At 41.7% G+C, this 24760-nt stretch overlaps 1 long non-coding RNA gene across 1 annotated transcript; it reads right to left on the bottom strand.

The window, feature by feature from the left end:
• Nucleotides 1-10628: 10628 nt before the first annotated feature.
• Nucleotides 10629-14164, bottom strand: LOC116354044 (uncharacterized). Its single transcript, XR_004203488.1, has 2 exons — nucleotides 13067-14164; nucleotides 10629-12817 (listed from the first exon to the last, which is right to left on the bottom strand). It is a non-coding gene; the product is annotated as an uncharacterized LOC116354044 (long non-coding RNA).
• Between the last annotated feature and the right edge of the window lie 10596 nt (nucleotides 14165-24760).

Genomic DNA, 24760 nt, shown 5'->3' with positions numbered 1-24760 from the left:
ACTCAAGAGGAAACGGACCAGCAATAATTTCTCCTTTTTTTAATGCAGAATGACCATTATTAGGCAAATAATGGGGGCCTCAAGATAAAAATAAATCAAAAATGGGCCGGTGTGTGGGCCCCAAGGAGAGTGGTCTGGTGTGTTAGAAATGCCAGATCTGATTTCAGTCCCATTTAGTCCCTGGTTTCTTTATATTCTCACATCTATCATGACCTGATTGTTTTCAGTTTCTAGAAGCTTCTAAGCAATCTGACAACTTGTCAAATTCTCCTGTCATTTCTTTAAAGTAATTTATACTCTTCTGACACATCTCAGCTGATGTTCTGATCTTCTAAACAAACTCTCTTTCAAGAGCATCATCCTTACGTATCCTGAAGATGGCCAAGAGCATATCAGGAATACGTTGGAGAGTATCTAACACCACATTCAATTCTTCATCTCGACGCCCAATTATGCCACTCAGTTCAGCCACTCTCTCAAGCAGACAGATTACTTTTTCTGCCCCACTCAGACCTCCAGCTCCCGTCATGGATGTACTGGAGGATAGTTCCTCTAATGCTGTAATATTTATTTAGATTTGTTTCAGGCATTCAACAATTTGTTGAATACTATCTTGGAATTCTTATACAACTTTCTTAACATCGTCAATGTTGACTAAGAACGGAAATGATCTCCACCAGCTGCAACCAACACAGCTCCAACAAGCAGGGCCACTGCTCCAGTAAAGGGGGCTAGACATACTGCCACTAAGCCACTTACCCCCAATTCCAATCCCAGCCTTCCTGACTGTAGAAGCATTCTCCTGAATGTTTTCAACATCATCGGCTGTCGTTTTAAACTCATCTGCTATTTTTTGTAAATATTTTGTTGTTGAGTTTCTTGAATGATGTTATGCTGTCATTGAGTTTTCGTTGATCGTCAGATAGTGAAAAACAGAAGATGTAGTCAGACAGTATCATCCAGAGGAAAAACATAAACCCACAAACAATAAGTTTGATTTCCTGAACTTGAAGCCTACATTAACATGCACCATATCTTTAATTTTAATCAACTTTTAACATTTCAGGTAGTGTTGAAAAATATTTTTATTTAACTAGGCTTCTGCCTACACATTACAGAATTACTCTTAATCATGTATTTAAAGAGAAAAATAGTTTCTTTTTTTCATAGTCAAATGTTTTAAGTAAATAAATATTACTTACTAAGGGGAGGGGGGGGGTCTCCATGCTCCCTTTCTTTGCACCAGTTGCCATATCTGACTTTGCTAAGTTGTGTTCCTGTAAGACGGTTCACCAGACTGAAGCTGCAGCACTTAGTTCTGGAGAGAGAGGAAACAGATGCTATTGCTCAGTGATAAACCTTTTAATCATACAGCGAGACATTGTGAAGGTGTGTGTTCTAATGTCTATTGATTACAGTTAGATATCAATGACCCCTTTATCTGAGGATTAAGCAGCTAAATATGAACTTTTAGGTCGCCTGTGGTCCTGGAAGTGAAAGTAACTTGATCAGGGTGAAATGTCCTAGAATCAGTACTTGTTTTCAAAAGTACAGTCAAATACATGTTTACTGTGAGTATTGTAATTATATGTTACAGTCTGCTTAATACATTTCTTAGATTTTGGCTCACTAAAGGTACCGAACTAGCACAGTCAACTCATCTAAGAGTGACTCTCCCCTCCCACCACTCTACCAACAATACTGTAGTACCACTTGACACCACAGAGGGGCAGCACCAAAGAGTAGGGAACAAAGTATTCTTGTATTTCTTGCTTCCTTGTAATTAACCTGATAGTATGTTTTTATTATCCTGTCATTGTTCTAAAGTCAAGTGATCTAGATTTGAGTTATGTAATAATGTAAAAAAAAACTGGGTAGAGTGTGGCCTGGCACAAAAACTTTAGGACATTGGCACACACACACACACACACACACACACACACACACACACACACACACACACACACACACACACACACACACACACGGAGGATATTAAAAAATATATATATTTCACCCCTATTTAACCAGGTAGGCTAGTTGAAAACAAGTTCTCATTTGCAACTGCTACCTGGCCAAGATAAAGCAAAGCAATTCGACACATACAACAACACAGACAACACATGGAATAAACAAAACATACAGTAGAACAAAAGAAAACAAAAAGTCTACATACAGTGAGTGCAAATGAGGTAAGTTAAGGAAATAAATAGGCCATGGTGGCGAAGTAATTACAATATAGCCATTAAACACTGGAATGGTAGATCGGCAGAAGATGAATGTGCAAGTAGAGATACTGGGGTGCAAAGGAACAAAATAAATAAATAAATACCAGTATGGGGATGAGGTAGGTAGATAGATGGGCTGTTTACAGATGGGCTATGTACAGGTGCAGTGATCTGTGAGCTGCTCTGACAACTGGTGCTTAAAGCTAGTGAGGGATATGTGAGTCTCCAGCTTCAGAGATTTTTGCAATTCGTTCCAGTCATGGGCAGCAGAGACCTGGAAGGAAAGATGACCAAAGGAGGAATTGGCTTTGGGGGTGACCAGTGAGATATACCTGCTGGAGCGCGTGCTACGAGTGGGTGCTGCTATGGTGACCAGTGAGCTGAGATAAGGCGGGGCTTTACCGAGAAGAGACTTGTAGATAACCTGTAACCAGTGGGTTTAGCGATGAGTATGAAGCAAGGGCCAACCAACGAGAGCGTACTGGTCGCAATGGTGGGTAGTGTATGGGGCTTTGGTGACAAAACAGATGGCACTGTGATAGACTGCATCCAGTTTGTTGAGTAGAGTGTTAGAGGCTATTTTATAGATGACATCACCGAAGTCGAGGATCGGTAGGATGGTCAGTTTTACGAGGGCATGTTTGGCAGCATGAGTGAAGGATGCTTTGTTGCGAAATAGGAAGCCGATTCTAGATTTAATTTTGGATTGTAGATGCTTAATGTGAGTCTGGAAGGAGAGTTTACAGTCCAACCAGACACCCAGGTATTTGTAGTTGTCCACGTATTCTAAGTCAGAGCCGTCCAGAGTAGTGATGCTGGACGGGCAAGCAGGTGCGGGCAGTGATCGATTGAATAGCATGCATTTAGTTTAGCTTGCGTTTAAGAGCAGTTGGAGGCCACGGAAGGAGAGTTGTATGGCATTGAAGCTCGTCTGGAGGTTAGTTAACACAGTGTCCAAAGAGGGGCCAGAAGTATACAGAATGGTGTCGTCTGCGTAGAGGTGGATCAGAGAATCACCAGCAGCAAGAGCAACATCATTTATGTATACAGAAAAGAGAGTCAGCCTGAGAATTGAACCCTGTGGCACACCCATAAAGACTGTCAGAGGTCTGGACAACAGTAGTTGGTAAACCAGGCGAGGCAATCATTTGAGAAACCAAGGCTGTCGAGTCTGCCAATAAGAATGCTGTGATTGACAGAGTCGAAGGCCTTGACCAGGTCGATGAATACGGCTGCACAGTAATGTCTCTTATCGATGGCGGTTATGATGTCGTTTAGAAACTTGAGCGTGGCTGAGGTGCACCCATGACCATCTCTGAAACCAGATTGCATAGCGGAGAAGGTATGGTGGGATTCGAAATGGTCAGTAATCTGTTTGTTAACTTGACTTTTGAAGACCTTAGAAAGACAGGGTCGGATATATATTGGTCTGTAGCAGTTTGGGTCTAGAGTGTCACCTCTTTGAAGAGGGTGATGACCGCGGCAGCTTTCCAATCTTTGGGAATCTCAGACGATACGAAAGAGAGGTTGAACAGGCTAGTAATAGGGGTTGCAACAATTTCGGCAGATCATTTTAGAAAGAGAGTGTCCAGATTGTGTAGCCCGGCTGATTTGTAGGGGTCCAGATTTTGCAGCTCTTTCAGAACATCAGCTATCTGGATTTGGGTGAAGGAGAAATGGTGGGGGCTTTGGCGGGTTGCTGTGGAGGGTGCCGGGCAGTTGACCGGGGTAGGGGTAGCCATGTGGAAAGCATGGCCAGCTGTAGAGAAATGCTTATTGAAATTCTCAATTATAGTGTATTTATCGGTGGTGACAGTGTTTCCTAGCCTCAGAGCAGTGGGCAGCTGGGAGTAGGTGTTCTTATTCTCCATGGACTTTACAGTGTCCCAGAACTTTTTGAGTTAGTTCTACAAGATGCTAATTTCTGTTTGAAAAAGCTTGCCTTAGCTTTTCTAACTGCCTGTGTATATTTGTTCATATTTTGAATATGAATATGCATATAAATACTGTCCATATAGATCCCTAAAACTGACTTGATTGCAAATAGTAAAAGTCTCAAAAGAACACACTATACATACATTCACCGCAACAACACCAATGATAAACTCCTTTCTAAACTTTCTCAGCTGAATAAATGCAGGTCTGATGGTAGTAGAATATCCAGAGGTGATGACGGTTGAGGTTTGTCTGAGAGAAACTGAACTCTACTGTACGGGAAAGAATGAACTTATCTGAATTATTGTGTTTAGAAGGTGTGTCCTGTAGCATTGTGTGTTCACCAGCTGTACTGAAAGTCATTTCAGGCACCCACTGTATGAACAAACAGAGTGGAAACTACATTCTGAATGATGTATATCTTTGTTTTTGAGCATCCCTTCTGTTATTCTATCATTTGCTGTATTTCCACCAATTCATTAAAAAGCATTTATCAAGACAAATACATTTTGTGGGTGTTTTTTTTCCCCCATGTGTATTTTGTGTGACTAGGTGTTAGTTTTACTTCAAAGTACACTGAGCATATCAACCTTTTGGAAAACCTTCCTACTATTGAGTTGCACACCGCCCCCCACTTTGCCCTCAGAACAGCCTCAATTCTTTGGGATATTGACTCTACAAGCATTCCACAGGGATGCTGGCCCAGGTTGACTCCAATGCTTCCCACAGTTGTGTCAAGTTGGCTGGATGTCCTTTGGGTGATGGATCATTATTGATACGCACAGGACACTTTTCTTTGTGAAAAACCCAGCAGCGTTGCAGTTCTTGACACAAACCAGTGCGCCTGGCACCTCCTACCATACCCCATTCAAAGACACTTAAATATTTTGTCATGCATATTCACCCTCTGAATGGCACACATACATAATTAATGTCTCAATTGTCTCAAGGCTTAAAAATCCTTATTCAACCTGTCTCCTCCCCTTCATCTACACGGATTGAAGTGGATTTAACATGTGACATCTATAAAATATTATAGCTTTCACCTGGATTCACCTGGTCAGTCAGTCTATGTAATGGAAAGAGCAGTCATCCTTAATGTTTTGTAACCTCAGTGTATATTGTAATGTAGGGCGTGGACTGGAGAGTGACTTGTACAATATTCACATATTTTGTGTGTGTGGTCTTACAGGGGTTTGGATGTGGGCCCTACGGTCCTTTTGGAGCAGGTGATGAGGAAGTGGAGAATACAACACAGGATAAAACTGTCAGGTCACTCGTGTTACAAGTCAGTATTCGAAGTCCATCCATGTCTGAGGACGTTAGGTGATGACGTGGAAACTGGCCACTAGGGGCACCATTGAGCACAGTTTCCTTCAAGTAGGTTTTGGAAAAAATAATTTGACAAAAATAGGCTTTTATGTTGTGAAAAAGCATCAGCAAATACATTTGTTATACAATATTTAGTACCGGAGCGCCGAGTCTAGGACCAAAAGGCTCCTCAACAGCTTCTACCCCTAAGCCATTAGATCAAATCAAATCAAATTGATTAAAATAGCCCTTCGTACATCAGCTGATATCTCAAAGTGCTGTACAGAAACCCAGCCTAAAACCCCAAACAGCAAGCAATGCAGGTGTAGAAGCATGGTGGCTAGGAAAAACTCCCTAGAAAGGCCAAAACATAGTAAGAAACCTAGAGAGGAACCAGGCTATGTGGGGTGGCCAGTCCTCTTCTGGCTGTGCCGCGTGGAGATTATAACAGAACATGGCCAAGGTGTTTAAACCTCTGCAGCATACTGGAGGCTGAGACAGCAGGGGTCAGGAGACACTGTGGCCCCATCCGATGACACCCCCGGACAGGGCCAAACAGGAAGGATATATATCCCCACCCACTTTGCCAAAGCACAGCCCCCACACCACTAGAGGGATATCTTCAACCACCAACTTACCATCCTGAGACAAGGCCGAGTATAGCCCACAAAGATCTCCGCCACGGCACAACCCAAGGGGGGGGGACGCCAACCCAGACAGGAAGTTCACATCAGTGACTCAACCCACTCAAGTGATGCACCCCTCCTAGCGACGGTATGAAAGAGCCCTAGTAAGCCAGTGACTCAGCCCCTGTAATAGGGTTAGAGGCAGAGAATCCCAGTGGAAAGAGGGGAACCGGCCAGGCAGAGACAGCAAGGGCGGTTCGTTGCTCCAGAGCCTTTCCGTTCACCTTCACACTCCTGGGCCAGACTACACTCAATCATATGAAGAGATGAGTCTTCAGTAAAGACTTAAAGGTTGAGACTGAGTTTGCGTCTCTGACATGGGTAGGCAGACCGTTCCATAAAAATGGAGCTCTATAGGAGAAAGCCCTGCCTCCAGCTGTTTGCTTAGAAATTCTAGGGACAATTAGGAGGCCTGTGTCTTGTGACCGTAGCGTCCGTGTAGGTATGTATGGCAGGACCAAATCAGAGAGATAGGTAGGAGCAAGCCCATGTAATGCTTTGTAGGTTAGCAGTAAAACCTTGAAATCAGCCCTTGCCTTGACAGGAAGCCAGTGTAGGGAGGCTAGCACTGGAGTAATATGATAACATTTTTTGGTTCTAGTCAGGATTCTAGCATGCGTATTTACCACTAACTGAAGTTTATTTAGTGCTTTGTCTTGGTAGCCGGAAAGTAGAGCATTGCAGTAGTCTAACCTAGAAGTGACAAAAGCATGGATACATTTTTCTGCATCATTTTTGGACATAAAGTTCTGATTTTTGTAATGTTACGTAAATGGAAAAATGCTGTCCTTGAAACAGTCTTGATATGTTCTTCAAAAGAGAGATCAGGGTCCAGAGTAATGCAGAGGTCTTAAACAGTTTTATTTGAGACGACTGTACAACCATTAAGATTAATTGTCAGAGTCAACAGAAGATCTCTTTGTTTCTTGGGACCTAGAACAAGCATCTGTTTTGTCCAAGTTTAAGAGTAGAACGTTTGCAGCCATCCTCTTCCTTATGTCTGAAACACATGCTTCTAGCGAGGGCAATTTTGGGGCTTCACCATGTTTCATTGAAATGTACAGTTGTGTGTCATCCGCATAGCAGTGAAAGTTAACATTATGTTTTCGAATGACATCCCCAAGAGGTCAATTATATAGTGAAAACAATACTGGTCCTAAAACGGAACCTTGAGGAACACCGAAATTTACAGTTGATTTGTCAGAGGACAAACCATTCACAGAGACAAACTGATATCTTTCCGACAGATAAGATCTAAACCAGGCCAGAACTTGTCCGTGTAGACCAATTTGGGTTTCCAATCTCTCCAAAAGAATATGGTGATCGATGTTATCAAAAGCAGCACTAAGGTCTAGGAGCACGAGGACAGATGCAGAGCCTCGGTCTGATGCCATTAAAAGGTCATTTACCACCTTCACAAGTGCAGTCTCAGTGCTATGATTCTGACTATTTACATTGACACATCCCCCCCTCCCTTTTGTACACTGCTGCTACTCGCTGTTTATCTATGCATAGTCACTTTACCCCAACCTATATGTACAAATGACCTTAACTAACCTGTACACCCTCACACTGACTCGGTACCGGTATCCCCTGTATATAGCCTTGTTATTGTTATTCTTATTGTGTTACTTATTATAATTTTTTGCTTTAGTCTATTTGGTAAATGTTTTCTTAACTCTTCTTATGCTGCACTGTTGGTTAAGGGCTTGTAATTAAGCATTTCACAGTAAGGTCTACACTTGTTGTATTCGGCGCATGTGACAAATAGAATTTGATTATCCACTTGTATTTGTTCAATAATACTTTAATAACAATTTCAAATGAATAGTTTGCTTTACATTTGCTGTTAATGTACTTTTCACAAGAGACATAAAAGTTCAGTTTAATCAAACTTTGTTTATATGGGACATTTCTTACAGATGATGAATTTCAAAGTGCTTCAAAAAATTTAAGGAGAAAATAATCAATAATGAACATTGCTTAGCTGACTTCCTCAAAGTACTGCCAAGGCATATATGGTACATTGGGAGCTAGCTGATATTATGTTGATATTTACAGTTAATTACGGATGAAATGCATATTTTACATTTAGGTAACATTTTTACTTGTACATCCTCAGGACACATACTTTAGCTAGATTACAAGCAATTTCTAGCCATTTACATTTCAATGTATACATTAGTCATATATTCTTTCAATTCAAGTAGATAAAACCAGTCAAACACACATTAGCACATTTCTTTCAACAAATTCAGTTCAAAGTATTTAACAAATAACATTATAAAAGGTAAGAAAGATCAAACACAATATGTTTCTGTACAAATATAAAATCAAGATAGACCATATGTCATGGATAATACCACCATGTATCTTTATGTCCATATACATAGTTCATACACTACAATTCTAAACCCAGGATACAGTTACCTTGTCGAATACATTATCTAATCTGAACATAATGATAAAATCAGACCCCTTTCAAGCAGTATAATCTGATTAAGAAAAAAATAATATGAAAACAATGTTTTTTTCAGTTCATTCTTTTTCAAGTTCTTCCTTTGCCTGTTTAAACATGTCAAGAGCCTGCTCATACTGTTTAGCCATGTCCCTGATTGTCTGAATAAACCTCAGTGTGTCTGACTGAATTTGGTTTCCATTTTCCATTGCATCAAGTTCCTTGAGGTCCTTGACAATAAACATTATGTCAAGAACTAGGAGTAGGCTAGAGATTTTAAACAAATGTCAAGAACAATCAAGTTGGTTGTTGATCATTGATAGAAATAAATCTTCAATTCTTGCCATAGATTTTCAAGATGATTTAAGTCAACACTAACTAGGCCTCTCAGGAACATTCAATGTCATCTTGGTAAACACCACCAGTGTAGATTTGGCCTTGTGTTTTAGGCTATTGTCCTGCTGAAAGGTAAATGTCTCCCAGTGTCTGTTGGAAAGAAGACGGAACCAGGTTTCCCCCTCTAGGATTTTTCCTGTGCTCAGCTGTATTCCATTTATGTTTATCCTACAAAGCTCCCTAGTCCTTGCCAATGACAAGCATACCCATAACATGAAGCATCCACCACCATGCTTGAAACTAAGAGTGGTACTCAGATACCCACAAATATGCTTTGTATTTATGACAAAAGTGAATTTCTTTGCCATGTCTTTTTTGCAGGATTACTTAAGTGACTTGTTGCAAACAGGATGCATGTATTGGAATATTTTCATTCTGAACAGGCTTCCTGCTTTTCACTCTGTCATATACACGTTAGTATTTTGCAGTAACTACAATATTGTTAATCCATCAGTTCTCATATAACATCCATTATACTCTAGCTTTTTCAATGTTTTAAAATTACCATTGGCCTCATGGTGAAGTCCCTGAGCAGTTTCCTTCCTCTCTGCCTGTATCTTTGTAGTGATTGGGTGTATTGATAAACCATTCAAAGCCTAATTAATAACTTCACCATGCTCAAAGGGATAATCTGATTTTTTTTGTTCTAACAATTCTTTGCAAGGCATTGAAAAACCTCCTTGGTCTTTGTGGTTGAATGTGCTTAAGTCACTGATTGAGGGACCTTACAGATAATTGTATGTGTGGGGTACAGCGATGGGGTAGTTATTCAAAAATCATGTTCACCACTTTTATTGAACACAGAATAAGTCCATGCAACTGATGTGACTTTTCCAGCAAATGTTTACTCCTGAACTTATTTAGGCTTGAAATAACAAAGGGGTTGAATACTTATTGACTCAAGACATTTCAGCTTTATTTTTATAAATGCTTAAAAAAATAAAATACAAAAATCCACTTTGAAAATGGGGTATTGTACGTAGATCAGCGAGACAAAATCTCAATTGAATCCATTTTAAATTCAGGCTGTAAAACAAAATGTGGAAAAAGTCAAGGGGTGTGAATACTTTCTGAAGGCACTGCATTTATAGTGTATTTGTGCATTTCATTTATAGATATTTATAATGTTTCTATATGTATGGGAAGTGAAAGGCAGTGTCACGGGATACTAGGAGTGGTGGGTTGGATTCAGGCGCAGAGAGCAGGGTTCGGTAAATCGTGATTTATTCTCCGGCCAAAAAACGGTCACGCCAACATACAGGGCGCATAAAACAGACCAGCCCAAACACAGGGCCAAACAGTCCGGAGAATACAAACATGAAAACTACAGAGTAACAAAAAACAATCCCGCACAAAACAAGGGCGGGACAAACTACTACATATAGGGAAGCTAATTAAACCAAAATACACACTACTTTACAAGTAGTCTGTCATTGTCAATAAGAATGTTCTTAACTGACTTTCCTAGTTAAATAAAAGGTTACATTTTAAAAGAAATGACAAAAAAATGATATTAAAACAATTGTGGGAAAGGTGCATAAAAAAAAATCTGTACTCAATCTCAAGAATTAAATGATGGTTCACTGACTGTAAGTCCAAGTAAGTAAACCCGTCCTCCTACAACCCACACTTACCCCTCAAACTGCAGTACAGTTTATTACACTATTAAGTGGGCGCACCATAATTGGTTCAGGTGTAACAGGGTTCAAAGGCCTGTTAGGCTGTACAATGTAAAGCATTCTAAAAAGCTGATTACAGCCATATTGCCAGCAGTCAAGACAGCCTCAAATTTCAACAAACTGCATCTAGGAACAATTGTCCAGACAGGCACAAATACAGTACATGCAGCCCATAAGAGACACTGGATTCAAAACAGGGTTTCATTGAGAAATTCTACTTCTAATTGTTATCAGTACAACTTAACTTCCTCAGTATTCGATCATCAATCATTAATTGTGTATTCCATGGGGAATTCTTCAGCAACTACTGCACACTTCAGCTTTAGGGAGGTACAGTAAGGAGAACTGGAGGCCATCTTCTATATTTACTGCTGTTCAAATGTCTTTTCAATTAATGATATACCCTATTGATTCTTGAGGAATAACACCTGACTCCTTATACTAACCAAAAAAAATATAATACATCTCACATGAATCTCACATCAGATTTGTTGCAAGGAGTGGCTTGAAACAATGTATGACAGACACACTTTTACATACAGTATTTTCATGAATAGTTCTAGATTAATGCAACATTAGAACAGAACAGTTTACATTTCCTACAACTACACCCGTGAAAGTAATTTCATACTCACAGTGTTTAATTAGGTCCAGTGGAGGAACAATGGGATATCCAGAGGAGTAGCAACTTGACTGTGTTGGAGACAAGGTGATGCTGAAAAACAACCAACAGTTGTGTCCAATCACAAATCAAGGTTCATCATTGATAAGGAGTTATTTTATGACCTAATGATGAGTGAGTGTATTATTTGTTCACTTAAGACTTTGTCAATGCATATATCAGGAAACACGCGTGTTTACTGCTACACTGAGGATTTTACTACAGTAGTTAAACATTAACAGGTCTGCCCCATGACTGTGACTTTAGGAGTCAAAGTAGCTTGATCACGGTGTAAGGTCAAACAATATCCATTGCATGTTTTCAGTCATGTTGACCCAAATGCATGTTATTGTGAGTATCATATTTTTTACATTTACCAGAATAGGGATGCATGGGGGAAAAAAAGCAACAATCTACTTAATTCACCTGTCACATTATGGTTCACATGACTTGATAATGAGGTCCACACTCTACCAAATACTGTAGTACCCCATAACACCAGAGAGACAGTACCACCAAATACTGTAGTACCCCATAACACCACAGAAGGACAGTACCACCAAATACTGTAGTACCCCATAACACCACAGCGGGACAATATCACCAAATATTGTAGTATACCATAACACCAGAGGGACAGCAATACTGTAGTACCCGATAACTTGGTTTGGCCGGGCTGATATCAATTCTGACGCTATGTTTTACTGGTCACTGGTACAGCTCTAGGAAGAGTCTTAGTGGTTCCAAACTTCTTCAATTTAAGAATGACGGAGGCCACTGTGTTCTAGGGGACCTTCAATGCTGCAGACATTTTTTGGTACCATTCCCCAGTTCTGTGCCTCAACACAATCCTGTCTCGGAGCTCTAAGGACAATTCCTTTGACTTCATGGCTTGGCTTTTGCTCTGGCATGCACTGTCAACTGTGGGACCTTATATCGACAGGTATGTGCCTTTCCAAATCATGTCCAATCAGTTGAATTTACCACAGGTGAACTCCAAGCAACTTGGGGAAACATCAAGGATCATTAATGGAAACACGATGCACCTGAGGTCAATTTTGAGTGTCATAGCAAAGGGTCTGAATACTTATGTAAATAAGGTATTTCTGGTTTTTTATTTTATTCTAAAAACCTGTTTTCACTTTGTCATTATGGGGTATTGTGTGTAGATTGATGAGTAACAAAATGTAATTTAACAAAATGTGTAAAAAGAAAAAGGGGACAGAATGCTTCCCGAATGCACCAAACGTACTGATCCCTAACACTGACTTGATTGCAAATATTCAGTCTCACAAACGCTATTGAATGATATACCCCATGTAATTTCCCCATGTCATTTCCCACAACAGCACCAATGATAAACTCCTGTCAAATCACTCAGCTGAATTACTGCAGGTCTGGTGGTGGTAGAACATCCAGAGGTGATGATGGTTGATGGTTGTCTGAGGACAGCTTCAAGGGATCTAAGATGAATAATAAAATAATTAACAGAATAACACTGGCATTTGTCTTTTCCTACTAGCACTGACTTTGCTGATAACTACTTTTTTGGAGGTAGGGTTGGGTTACTTTCTAAATGTAATCCATTAGTTACCTTTCCAAAATTGTAATCAGTAATGTAACTTTTGGATTACCCAAAATCAATATTGTAATCTTTTATTTAACTAGGCTATTCAGTAAAGAACAAATTCTTAGTTACAATGACTGCCTACCCCGGCCAAACCCTCCCCTAAACCGGACGATGCTGGACCAATTATGCGGCGCCCTATGGGGACTCCCGATCACGGCCAGTTGAGATACAGCCCGGGGTCAAACCAGGGTCTGTTGTGACGGCTCTAGCAGTGAAATGCAGTGCCTTACACCTCTGCACCACTCGGGAGCCCCTGATTACTTTCCTATAAAGAGGCATTAAAAGACAAACATGAATATTACCAATTGAACTAAATGTATTGCAAGATAAATCCACGTTAGCGTTTACATAGCTGGGCATAAATGGATGTTATATTTGACATTTCTAAGATTTTACTGAGTTACAGTTCATATAAGGAAATCAGTCAATTCAAATGATTTCATTAGGCCCTCAATGGATTTCACTTGACTTGGAATACAGATATGCATACCTTAAAAAAAAGGTAGGGTCATGGATCAGAACACTAGTCAGTATCTGGTGTGACCACCATTTGCCACATGCAAAGTGACAACTCTCCTTTGCAGAGAGTTCATTAGACTGTTGATTGTGGCCTGTGGAATGTTGTCCCAATCCTCTTCAATGGCTGTGCGAAAGTGGCAAGAACTGGAACACAATGTTGTACACATCCATCCAGAACATCCCAAACATGCTCAATGAGTGACATTTCAGGTGAGTATACAGGCCATGGAGGAACTGAGACATTGCATCATGCATGGAGCCGTGCATTATGCTGAAACATGTGATGGTGGCAAATGAATGGCACGACAATGGGCCTCAGGATCTTGTCACGGTATCTCTGCATTCAAATTGGAATCAATAAAATGCCATTGTGTTAGTTGTCAGTAGCTTATGCCGGTCCATACCATAACCCCACCATGGGGCACTCTATTCACAATGTTGACATCAGCAAACCACTCGCCCACACGACGCCATACATACTACCTGCCCGGTACAGTTGAAACCGAGATTCATTTGTAAAGAGCACATCTCCAGCATGCCAGTGGCCATCGAAGGTGAGCATTTGCCCATTGAAGTCAGTTACAACACTGAACTGCAGAAATTATTTGGTTGGGCAAACCCACCGTTTCATCAGCTGTCCAGGTGGTGGGTCTCATACGATCCCGCAGGTGAAGAAGCCGGATGTGGAGGTCCTGGGCTGGCTTGGTTACACGTGGTCTGCTGTTGTGAGGCCGGTTGGACGGACTTCCAAATTCTTTAAAATGATGTTGGAGGCGGGTTATGGTAGAGAAATGAACATTCAATTCTCTGGCAACAGATCTGGTGGGCATTCCTGCAGTCAGCCTACCAATTGCACGCTCCCTCAAAACCTGAGACAACTGTGGAATTGCACATTTTAGAGTGACCTTTTATTTGCCCCAGCAGAAGGTGCACCTGTATAATGATCATGTTATTTAATCAGCCTCTTTATATGCCACACCTGGGTTAATTAGAGTTAATTAAGTGCCACCTAGGGTTAATTAAGTGCCTTGCACAGACAGATTTTCCACCTAGTCGGCTCAGGGATTCAAACCAGCAATCTTTCGGTTAATGGCTCAACACTCTTAACCGCTAGGCTAGCTGCCACCCAACAGAGGAGAACAAGGAGAAGCACAGAGAAGATGCAGAGACAGACTGCACAACAGGGAGGCTGTAGAGTCCGCACGGTTTGGCCCAGGGAAGGGAAAGTGAAAGTGGGATACTAGTCAGTTGTACAACTGAATGCATTCAACTGAAATGTGATGACGATGATGTTCCTAGATAATAATTGGAACATTATGTTAATGATATATAGGCTCCTCCTAGTCTTGCATTGAGAATCAACCAATCTGGAATGGGAGCCTCGACTAACAAAGGGGAAATGGGTGGAGCCTAATAGTTTACCAATAAAGGGAAAGGGGGGGCTTACTGTTTGAGTTGAGTGGGCTGGGCTGTGTGAATGTATGCTTGTCCATTTCTTCTTTTTATTTTTACCCAAATTTTTTCTTCAATCATACTCTTTTATTTTCCTATTTTGTTGTTGACCATTTAGTTTTATTAAGTGAAGTGTTAGTTTACCGCCTCAGTGTGCTCACAAGTTAGACAAGAGTATGTTCGTAATTGTGTAACTTTTTTAGCAACAGAACTAAACAAATGGGAGAATAATTTAAATGATTAACATAAAAAGTAAAAACTTGTGGCTAATTTGTCTTTAATAAAATGAATAACTTAAAAATTGTATGAGTAGCAATGAAAGATAAGAAGAAATCTTCAAATCAAATGTATTTGTATAGCCCTTCGTACATCAGCTGATATCTCAAAGTGCTGTACAGAAACCCAGCCTAAAACCCCAAAAAGCAAGCAATGCAGGTGTAGAAGCACGGTGGCTAGGAAAAACTCCCTAGAAAGGCCAAAACCTAGGAAGAAACCTGGACAGGAACCAGGCTATGAGGGGTGGCCAGTCCTCTTCTGGCTGTGCCGGGTGGAGATTATAACAGAACATGGCCAAGATGTTCAAATGTTCAAGCATGGTCAAATAATAATATAATCACAGTAGTTGTCGAGGGTGCAACAAGTCAGCACCTCAAGAGCAATTGTCAGTATTGAGAGTATCTCTACTGCTCCTGCTGTGTCTAGAGAGTTGAAAACAACAGGTCTCGGACAGGTAGCACGTCCGGTGAACAGGTCAGGGTTCCATAGCCGCAGGCAGAACAGTTGAAACTGGAGCAGCAGCACGCCCAGGTGGACTGGGGACAGCAAGGAGTAATCATGCCAGGTAGTCCTGAGGCATGGTCCTAGGGCATGGTCCTAGGCATGGTCCTAGAGAGAGAAAGAAAGAAAGAGAGAATTAGAGAGAGCAGGCTTAAATTCACACAGGACACCAGATAAGACAGGAGAAATACTCCAGATATAACAAACTGACCTTAGCCCCCCGACACAAACTACTGCAGCATAAATACTGGAGGCTGAGACAGGAGGGGTCAGGAGACACTGTGGCCCCATCCGATAATACCCCCGGACAGGGTCAAACAGGCAGGATATAACCCCACCCACTTTGCCAACGCACAGCCCCCACACCACTAGAGGGATATCTTCAACCACCAACCTACCATCCTGAGACAAGGCCGAGTATAGCCCACAAAGATCTCCGCCACGGCACAACCCAAGGGGGGGGGGGGGTTAGAGGCAGAGGGTTGGAGGCAGAGAATCCCAGTGGAGAGAGGGGAACCGGCCAGGCAGAGACAGCAAGGGCGGTTCGTTGCTCCAGAGCCTTTCAGTTCACCTTCACACTCCTGGGCCAGACTACACACAATCATATAACCTACTGAAGAGATGAGTCTTCAGTAAAGACTTAAAAGTTGAGACCGAGTCTGCGTCTCTCACATGGGTAGGCAGACCATTCCATAAAAATTGAGCTCTAGGGTATGTAATCATAATATAAAGTGACATTGTTTAAAGTGACTAGTGAAACATGTATTTAATCCAATTATTACTTATTGAAGTGGCGATTTGAGTCAGTATGTTGGCAGGAGCCACTCAATGTTAGTGATGGCTGTCTAATGGCTTTGAGATAGAAGCTGTTTTTCAGTCTCTCGGTCCCAGCTTTGATGCACCTGTACTGACCTCGCCTTCTGGATGATAGCGGGGTGAACAGGCAGTGGCTCGGGTGGATGTTGTCCTTGATGATCTTTTTGGCCTTCTGTGACATCGGGTGAGCAGTTGCCGTACCAGGCGGTGATACAGCCTGACAGGATGCTCTCGATTGTGCATCTGTAAAAGTTTGTGAGTGTTTTGGTGACAAGCCAAATTTCTTCAGCCTCCTGAGATTGAAGAGGCGCTGTTGCGCCTTCTTCACCACACTGTCTGTGTGGGTGGACCATTTCAGTTTGTCTGTGATGTGTACGCCGAGGAACTTTAAAACTTTCCACCTTCTCCATTCATGTTCTGTCGATGTGGATAGGGGGTGCTCCCTCTGCTGTTTCCTGAAGTCTACGATCATCTCCTTTGTTTTATTGACATTGAGTGTGAGGTTTCCTGACACCACATTCCGAGGGCCCTCACCGTCTTGTCGTTGTTGATATTCAAGCCTACCACTGTAGTGTCATCTGCAAACTTGATGAATTAGTTGGAGGCGTGCATAGCCACGCAGTCATGGGTGAACAGGGAGTACAGGAGAGGGCTGAGAACGCACCCTTGTGGGGCCCAGTGTTGAGGATCAGCGGGGTGGAGATGTTGTTTCCTACCTTCACTGCCTGGGGGCGGTCCGTCAGAAAGTTCAGGACCCAGTTGCACAGGGTGGGGTCGAGACCCAGGGTCTTGATCTTAATGATGAGTTTGGAGGGTACGATGGTGTTAAATGCGGAGGTGTAGTCAATGAACAGCATTCTTACATAGGTATTCCTCTTGTCCAGATGGGATAAGGCAGTGTGCAGTGTGATTATTATTGTGTCGTCTGTGGACCTGTTGGGGCTGTAAGCATATCGGAGTGGGTCTAGGGTGTCAGGTAGGGTGGAGGTGATATGATCCATGACTAGTCTCTCAAAGCACTTCCTGATGACAGAAGTGAGTGCTACGGGGATATAGTCGTTTAGCTCAGTTACCTTAGCTTTCTTGCGGACAGGAACAATGGTGGCCCTCTTGAAGCATGTGGGCACAGCAGACTGGGATAGGGATTGATTGAATATGTCCGTAAACACACCAGCCAGCTGATCTGCTGGCTAGGGATACGGCTAAGGATGCCGTCTGGCTAGGGATATACACGGCTGTGATTATAATCGAAGAGATATCTTTTCGTAGATAATGCAGTTGGCATTTGATTGTAAGTTATTCTAGGTCAGGTGAACAAAAGGACTTGAGTTCCTGTATGTTGTTACACCATGAGTCGTTTTTCACAAGAGATACACCCCCATCCCCGTGAGTACACATTCTGTACACATTCTGTACTAACTGTAATTTTTATTCACCCCAAAAGACTAAATATATTACAAAAGATTATCATGATGAAAGTGTGTGAAATGATATCCAATGTTATGTAATCTTGTTGGAAAGAAACCAGAATATTGTCTTCCTATGAGTAATAGCATAGCAAGCAACATAGCAACATAGGTTAATAGCATCAATACATTACCCATCTCCCAACACTGTCAACCAAGAGTCAATACCAAACCAATTCACCTTGGTGGTGTGCAGACTGGTTTTATATTCTTAACGATTTCACCCAAACCAGAAAAAAATGCAACAATATGTCTGTGAAACTATATGTTCACAGTATTATGAATGAATTGTGGTTTATTTGGTAGCATTTCGTAGTGTGAATGATTTTACTAATTGCATTAGTACTGTACAAAGTTAGAGGTGTTGCTATTTGATAGATTCCCCCGCTCCCCCTACCTCGGGATCCAGTTTGGAGACCTGAGGACAACCTACCCCCGCCCCCCTCCCCATCTCGTACTTCTGAGTGGGAGACCTTCCCACAACAGCACCAATGATAAACTCCTGTCTAAACATACTCAGCTGAATTACTGCAGGTCTGGTGGTAGTAGAACATCCAGAGGTGATGATGGTTGAGGGTTGTCGGAGAGAAACTGAACTCTACTGTGTGGGAAAGAATTAACCTAATAGCCTAATCTGAATAATTGTGTGTAAAAAGTGTGTCCAATAGGGTGGTGTGTTCACTATTATACAACCGGTGGGTCTAATCCTGAATACTGATTGGTTAAAACCGCATTCCACAAGTTACCACCGGCTAAATCTATGATGTTAAATTGTCTATTAACTCTGTTCCATCTAACTGCACTGTCTCATCAGCCCAGCAAGGCAATTTATGACTTTGATTTCCACTATAAAAAGCATCTAGACATTATCTCACATTTTTTTTAGACTAACATTTAGTTTTCAACAGCGGAGATTTGCAATAACCTTGCTGTCTGTCTCTCCGACATCTGCAACATTGTTTACATTTTCAAATTCGATCTCCAGCTGTCCCATAGTAATGAACATGTCAGGAGTCGGGATGAGATAGACACGTAGGCAGCTTTTCTCAGCCAGTCAAAATCATGAATAGTAAAGAACTATCAATAAAAAACAGGTGAAACTAAACGAAGTGCAGCTAGTTAGCAGACTTTCCAGTTTCAGTTTGAAGTGATTGTTTTATCTGTGTTGTTGGCTAGCTCCTCTGAACAACAGTGTCCTGACGAGAGAGCACATTTTCTATGCCAGGTGAAATTGCGCATCATTAGCTCATTGTTATATCCAATTAAAATGTCACTAGAAAACAGCTTAAACAAATGCAAATTCATGCCAACAGTAAAGCATCCTGAGACCATTCATGTGTGGGGTTGCTTCTCAGCCAAGGGAGTGGGCTCACTCACAATAATGCCTAAGAACACAGCAATGAAAAAAGAATGGTACCAACACATCCTCCGAGAGCAACTTCTCCCAACCATCCAGGAACAGTTTGGTGACGAACAATACCTTTTCCAGCATGATGGAGCACCTTGCCTCATTGCCTGCATCCGTAATGGGTCAGCGGTCAAACGACCGCCACTCATCACTGTAAAACGCTCCCTGAAACACTTCTGCGAGCAGGCCTTTCTAATCGACCTGGCCGGGGTATCCTGGAAGGATATTGATCTCATCCCGTCAGTAGAGGATGCCTGGATATTTTTTTTAAATGCCTTCCTAACCATCCTAAATAAACATGCCCCATTCAAGAAATTTAGAACCAGGAACAGATATAGCCCTTGGTTCTCCCCAGACCTGACTGCCCTTAACCAACACAAAAACATCCTATGGCGTTCTGCATTAGCATCGAACAGCCCCCGTGATATGCAGCTGTTCAGGGAAGCTAGAAATCATTATACACAGGCAGTTAGAAAAGCCAAGGCTAGCTTTTTCAAGCAGAAATTTGCTTCCTGCAACACTAACTCAAAAAAGTTCTGGGACACTGTAAAGTCCATGGAGAATAAGAACACCTCCTCCCAGCTGCCCACTGCACTGAAGATAGGAAACTCTGTCACCACTGATAAATCCACCATAATTGAGAATTTCAATAAGCATTTTTCTACGGCTGGCCATGCTTTCCACCTGGCTACTCCTACCCCGGACAACAGCACTGCACCCCCAACAGCAACTCGCCCAAGCCTTCCCCATTTCTCCTTCTCCCAAATCCATTCAGCTGATGTTCTGAAAGAGCTGCAAAATCTGGACCCCTACAAATCAGCCGGGCTAGACAATCTGGACCCTTTCTTTCTAAAATTATCTGCCGAAATTGTTGCCACCCCTATTACTAGCCTGTTCAACCTCTCGTGTCGTCTGAGATTCCCAAAGATTGGAAAGCAGCTGCGGTCATCCCCCTCTTCAAAGGGGGGGACACTCTTGACCCAAACTGCTACAGACCTATATCTATCCTACCGTGCCTTTCTAAGGTCTTCGAAAGCCAAGTCAACAAACAGATTACCGACCATTTCGAATCTCACCATACCTTCTCTGCTATGCAATCTGGTTTCAGAGCTGGTCATGGGTGCACCTCAGCCACGCTCAAGGTCCTAAACGATATCTTAACCGCCATCGATAAGAAACATTACTGTGCAGCCGTATTCATTGATCTGGCCAAGGCTTTCGACTCTGTCAATCACCATATCCTCATCGGCAGACTCGACAGCCTTGGTTTCTCAAATGATTGCCTCGCCTGGTTCACCAACTACTTCTCTGATAGAGTTCAGTGTGTCAAATCGGAGGGTCTGCTGTCCGGACCTCTGGCAGTCTCTATGGGGGTGCCACAGGGTTCAATTCTTGGACCGACTCTCTTCTCTGTATACATCAATGAGGTCGCTCTTGCTGCTGGTGAGTCCCTGATCCACCTCTACGCAGACGACACCATTCTGTATACTTCCGGCCCTTCTCTGGACACTGTGTTAACAACCCTCCAGGCAAGCTTCAATGCCATACAACTCTCCTTCCGTGGCCTCCAATTGCTCTTGAATGCAAGTAAAACTAAATGCATGCTCTTCAACCGATCGCTGCCTGCACCTACCCGCCTGTCCAACATCACTACTCTGGACGGCTCTGACTTAGAATACGTGGACAACTACAAATACTTAGGTGTCTGGTTAGATTGTAAACTCTCCTTCCAGACCCATATCAAACATCTCCAATCCAAAGTTAAATCTAGAATTGGCTTCCTATTTCGCAACAAAGCATCCTTCACTCATGCTGCCAAACATACCCTTGTAAAACTGACCATCCTACCAATCCTCGACTTTGGCGATGTCATTTACAAAATAGCCTCCAATACCCTACTCAACAAATTGGATGCAGTCTATCACAGTGCAATCCGTTTTATCACCAAAGCCCCATATACTACCCACCATTGCGACCTGTACGCTCTCGTTGGCTGGCCCTCGCTTCATACTCGTCGCCAAACCCACTGGCTCCATGTCATCTACAAGACACTGCTAGGTAAAGTCCCCCCTTATCTCAGCTCGCTGGTCACCATAGCATCTCCCACCTGTAGCACACGCTCCAGCAGGTATATCTCTCTAGTCACCCCCAAAACCAATTCTTTCTTTGGCCGCCTCTCCTTCCAGTTCTCTGCTGCCAATGACTGGAACGAACTACAAAAATCTCTGAAACTGGAAACACTTATCTCCCTCACTAGCTTTAAGCACCAACTGTCAGAGCAGCTCACAGATTACTGCACCTGTACATAGCCCACCTATAATTTAGCCCAAACAACTACCTCTTTCCCAACTGTATTTAATTTTAATTTATTTATTTATTTAGCTCCTTTGCACCCCATTATTTTTTTATTTCTACTTTGCACATTCTTCCATTGCAAAACTACCATTCCAGTATTTTACTTGCTATATTGTATTTACTTTGCCATCTTGGCCTTTTTTGCCTTTACCTCCCTTCTCACCTCATTTGCTCACATTGTATATAGACTTGTTTATACTGCATTATTGACTGTATGTTTTGTTTTTACTCCATGTGTAACTCTGTCGTTTTATCTGTCGAACTGCTTTGCTTTATCTTGGCCAGGTCGCAATTGTAAATGAGAACTTGTTCTCAACTTGCCTACCTGGTTAAATAAAGGTAAAATAAAAAAAATAAAAAATAAAAAAATGAGGTAAAAGTGATAACTAAGTGTTTCGGGGAACAAAACATCGATATTTTGGGTCCATGGCCAGGAAACTCCCAGACCTTAATCCCATTAAGAACTCAATCCTCAAGAGGCGGGTGGACAAACAAAACCCCTCAAATTCTGACAAACTCCAAGCATTGATTATGCAAGAATGGGCTACCATCAGTCAGTGAATGTGAATGTGGCCCAGAAGTGAATTGACAGCATGCCAGGGTGGATTACAGAGGTCTTGAAAACGAAGGGACAACACTGCAAATATTGACTCTTTGCATCAACTAAATGTAATTGTCAATAAAAGCCTTTGACACTTATGAAATGCTTGTAATTATACTTCAGTATTCCATAGTAACATCTGACAAAAATATCTAAACAAACTGAAGCAGCAAACTTTGTGGAAATTAATATTTGTGCCATTCTCAACTTTTGGCCACGACTGTACATAGTGTACATTTACGTGTGGAGTGTTAAATCGAATCAACCAGTTTTGTACTTTTTGTGCATTTTTAGTCGTTACAGGTGTCTTGATGTAACACCAGCCTTTCTGTGTAGTCATGTGTGACGCACTTCAGCCAGGCTAGTCTTGATCTAGGCCCTGTGGTGCTATTGGAACAAGTCATAGTACATTCCAGCAAAAGAATGCTACAGCTATACCCTAATATCCCAAAACCTTACCCTAACAAGGCTACAATGTTACACATACTTCAAAGAGTGATGGAAATGTAAAATTGAAAGCAAGTATTTGTTAAACAAATATGAATTTATTTAATTTTTCTTTAGTTCAAGTTAACTGTACATATACAGTGCCTTGCGAAAGTATTCGGCCCCCTTGAACTTTGCGACCTTTTGTCACATTTCAGGCTTCAAACATAAAGATATAAAACTGTATTTTTTTGTGAAGAATCAACAAAAATTGGGACACAATCATGAAGTGGAACGATATTTATTTGATATTTAAAACTTTTTTAACAAATCAAAAACTGAAAAATTGGGCATTCAAAATTATTCAGACCCCTTAAGTTAATACTTTGTAGCGCCACCTTTTGCTGCGATTACAGCTGTAAGTCGCTTGTGTTATGTCTCTATCAGTTTTGCACATCGAGAGACTGAAATGTTTTCCCATTCCTCCTTGCAAAACAGCTCGAGCTCAGTGAGGTTGGATGGAGAGCATTTGTGAACAGCAGATTCTCGATTGGATTCAGGTCTGGACTTTGACTTGGCCATTCTAACACCTGGATATGTTTATTTTTGAACCATTCCATTGTAGATTTTGCTTTATGTTTTGGATCATTGTCTTGTTGGAAGACAAATCTCCATCCCAGTCTCAGGTCTTTTGCAGACTCCATCAGGTTTTCTTCCAGAATGGTCCTGTATTTGGCTCCATCCATCTTCCCATCAATTTTAACCTGACAAAGATGTTGGTTCCCAATTGGGGATCAGCCCTCCCACCGTCAGCTGGAACGGTGGCGCACGGAATGCAAAAATATTCTTAGAAATATTTAACCTCCACACATTAACAAGTCCAATAGCTCAAATGAAAGATAAACAACTTGTTTATCTAGCCAGCAAGTCAGATTTCTAAAATGTTTTACGGCGAAAACATAGCACATATGTCAAACCACCACCGAAGACACACCGAAGACACAGCTAATTTCCATAGCCAAATTGAACAAAATATGCAATCACCAAACGCAGGATTAAAAGAAAAATAATTTCACTAACCTTTTGAAATCTTCATCAGATGACAGTAATATAACATGTTACACAGTACATTTATGTTTTTTTCAATAATATGCTATAAATATCCATAAATCTCTGTTTACAATGACGCCATGTTAAAAAAATTGTACTCAAATGTCCGGAGAAATGACGATGGCTTCGGCAGATGCCGTCAGCTAACATGGAATACACAACATAAACTTTGACTAAATATGCATGTTCTACATATATATAGAAAGATACACTTCTTCTAAATGCAATCGCTGTGTTACATTTATTTTTAACGTTACAGATTTCGTTCACTAAGCTATAATATGAGTCGGCGCTCAGGAATTAGCATTTTGGCTCCTCTATCTCGGAGTCCACAGAAACCCAAATTTAACACATAAATATTCCCTTACCTTTGCTGTTCTTCCATCAGAAGACCTGGAAGGGTTTATACTTACCAAAAACAGCTTTAGTTTTGAAGTCTGTGTCTTTCGGTTATCAAACACGACATATTTCGGTTGAAATGCAGCCAAAAAGTAAAGTGTGTGCGCACCAAAACGTCGAAATTACATATTATATGTCGACTAAACTTGTCAAACTATGTTCAGAACACAGCGTTAGCATGTTATATAGCTTCACAGCAATTCTCAGGACGAACAGAAACACACGCATCGTTAAATCAATCTTGGAAGAAAGACATCACCGGAGCAGAACGCGCATGAGAGTAACCTGTTTTCTCGCGTGACCGAAAGGTTTCGGCCCGCCAAAACTCTCGTGAGCGCGCGATTCACACAATGAGAAGCCCCATTGAAAGCGGACATTGCGCTGAAGGCATAGAAACTGTTCCCAGGACTGTAGGTGCTTGGGAAGGGTGGGGGCGATGACGTCAAA

Source organism: Oncorhynchus kisutch, linkage group LG16 (genome assembly GCF_002021735.2).
Source record: "Oncorhynchus kisutch isolate 150728-3 linkage group LG16, Okis_V2, whole genome shotgun sequence".
NCBI classification, from domain to species: Eukaryota; Metazoa; Chordata; class Actinopteri; order Salmoniformes; family Salmonidae; genus Oncorhynchus; species Oncorhynchus kisutch.
This window is presented reverse-complemented; position numbering and strand designations above follow the sequence as displayed.